The sequence below is a fragment of the Larimichthys crocea genome, unplaced genomic scaffold, assembly GCF_000972845.2.
Source record: "Larimichthys crocea isolate SSNF unplaced genomic scaffold, L_crocea_2.0 scaffold100, whole genome shotgun sequence".
Classification (NCBI taxonomy): Eukaryota; Metazoa; Chordata; class Actinopteri; family Sciaenidae; genus Larimichthys; species Larimichthys crocea.
Window position 1 is genome coordinate 449,337 of NW_020851384.1, and position 2,727 is coordinate 452,063.

Consider the following 2,727-nt stretch of genomic DNA (forward strand, 5'->3'; position numbering starts at 1 on the left):
TTCTCTCTCTCTTCGCTCTCGACTGTCGCTCTCTCTCCTCTCTCCGTGATCCCCTCTCCTAAAGGCCCTGCCCTTATTGTAGCAACCCATCCCCACTGGCTGTTGGTCGAGCCGATTGAGGCGTCCTCAGCGTGTTTCTTTCTGATATTAAAAAAAACGGCAGATTGGATGAAATACTCTCGGTCGGTGCAGGGCTGGCAGCCTACCTGGACCTCCCCGCCCGGAAGACCCATGCTTTGAGTGTCTCTTACAGCCCATGTAGACCTGCTGTATATTGAGGTGGTTGGCTCTCGCTTTTGATTGGATCTCAGCCTGGTGTACCTGCTGCAGGTACGGAATGGATAGTTACCTGAAGCGGTATCGACCAGACGTTCAAGAACTGTGGAATTTCTCCCTCCTTTATAATGATTGCGCTCTCCACCACGATCCAATACAAAAACAAAAAAAAAAAAAAAAACACACCTCGCCTGACTATAGCCTGAGACAGTTCACACACAGGTTGAGTCCAGTCATCATAATGAAGGAGAAAGAGAGGTCGGAGCGTGTGAGACACATTCACGTTGTCGTTGGAACAGTGTTTGTCTCGCCCTCGGCAAGTCATTCGCGGATTCTCATCATTCGACGCAGCTAGAACCGATGATGTTGGTACTACTCTTTCAGGTCCAAAGCATAGGGAGAATTAGCATGCAGACGATCACGTTGTTACGACAGGTGGGACGCTAACGTCAAATCAGGCTGAGTGACACAACATCTGTTTGGACTTTAATGTAGTTTGTTTCTCTGGTTGAACCGAGGACAACACGGAGACGTAACGGTGGTCGCTCTGTAAGCGTGACTCCGAGGTCGCATACGTCTGAGTAACGTGAGATCTGAGGTGGTTCGCTCTGTAACGTGATACTCCGAGGGGTTCGTGTCTGTGACGTGACGGCCGAGGTGCCGTTCGCGCTGTACGTACTCCGAGGGTCGGTCGTTTCTGTAACGTGACTGCCGAGGTCCATTCGGCCGCTGTACGTGACCCGAGGTTCGTTCGCTCTGTAAGTGACTCCGAGGTCGTTCGTTCGGTAAATCGTGATTTCTCCGAGGTCGTCGTGTCTGTAAAGTGACAACCGAGGTCTGGTCGCTGTAACGTGACGCCGAGGTCGTTCGCGTCTGTAACGGTGACGCCGAGGTCGTTCGCTCTGTAACGTGACCTCCCGGGGTCGTTCGCTCTGTAAACGTGACGCCGAGGGCGGTCCCGTCGCTCCCCTCGTACGGTGACTCGACGTGTCGTCTGCGGGGTCGTTTGCTCTGTAAGGTGACTCCGAGGTCGTCGCTCTGTAACGTGACGCCGAGGTCGTTCGCTCTGTAACGTGACGGCCGAGGTGTGTTCGGTCTGTACGTGACTCCGAGGTCTTCGGCTCGGTAAAGGACGCCGAGGGTCGTTCGTTCTGTAACGGGACTCCGAGGTAGTCGCTCTGTATGAAGACGCGGGAGGTGTTCGAGCTTAACGTGAACTCGAGGGTCTTCGCTCTGTAAACGTGTACTCCGAGGTCGGTCGCCCTGTAACGTGACGCCGGGTCGTCGTTCATGTACTGACTCCGAGTTCTTCGCAACTCTGTACGTGACTCCGAGGTCTTGGCGTTCTGATAACGTGACGTCCGAGGGGGGATCGTTCGCGTCAGGGAGCGGTAAGTTGACGGCCGAGGTCGTCGCTTCCTTAACGTGACGCGAGGTCGTTCGTGTCGTAACGGACTCCCGAGGTCTTTGCGACTGAACGACGGCCGGGTCGTTGCTCTGAACGTGACTCCGAGGGTCGTTCGCTCGTAACTGAATTACGCCGAGGGGCCGGTTCGCTCTGTAAAAGTGAAGTTCCAGGGTCCGTTCGCTTCGTAACGGACGACTTCCGAGGTGTTCGTCTGTAACGGGACTTCTTCCGAGGTCGTTCTTCTGTAACGTGACTCAGAGGTCGTTTCGCTCTGTAGCGTGAGGGCCAGGTTTTCGTTCTGTAACGTGACTCCGAGGGGTTCGCGTCCGGTAACGTGATCCGAAGGTCTTTCGCAGGTCTGTGCGCGTGCGGATATTAGAATAACAGAACAAACAACCTCTGTGTTGATTTTCATTTTTATCAAAGTTCAACAACTCTATGAGGATGTGTTTTGTCTGCTTATTGATGTTGAACGGACAGTCAGTCTGTGGTCATGTGACGTCATGTGACGGTCCTTTATTCGTGTTGGTAACGGGACACGGTATGAATTGTTCAGGTGGCATATTTCGTAAGGGACAGCGGCAGGGAGCTTTAGTTTACTTGAAACTGATGATATGTTTTGTTTTTGGAACGTTCTGTCACGCTACAGAAACCAGTAACGGTTAATTTATGATAAAATTGTCGAATGTTGTCTGAATGTTGTAATTGATGTTACAATGAACAGGATACAACGCTAATTAACTACAGAGGATTACATCATCTGTAGATTTCCTGAACAATATCAACTCTCTCTGGGAACCGTGAGGAGGGTTTCAGGTTCTGGACGTGAGCCGTGGTTCTGGACTTGGCTGCTGAACGTGAGACAAAAACTTCTTTAAAGTTTAGAAACCAGACAGTTGGTTTAGGTTCCATAGATCAGGTTACAGTGGTGGGGACGGGGGATAACACGTTGAAAGAAATAACCCGCAATAAACGAAATCCGCAAAGTGAGTTTTTAAATTATTCTACATCTACATGTTTTTTTAAGGGCCGTAAAAAAAAAC

General features: G+C 51.1%; 1 long non-coding RNA gene across 3 annotated transcripts in view; it reads left to right on the forward strand.

The window, feature by feature from the left end:
* Nucleotides 1-2,464, forward strand: part of LOC113744660 (uncharacterized) — a 13,890-nt gene extending 11,426 nt beyond the window's left edge. For all 3 annotated transcript variants that reach the window (XR_003461716.1, XR_003461714.1, XR_003461715.1), the window contains one exon: nucleotides 2,409-2,464. This is a non-coding gene — a long non-coding RNA (uncharacterized LOC113744660). The remainder of the gene's footprint in view (nucleotides 1-2,408) is intronic.
* The last annotated feature ends 263 nt before the right edge of the window (nucleotides 2,465-2,727 follow it).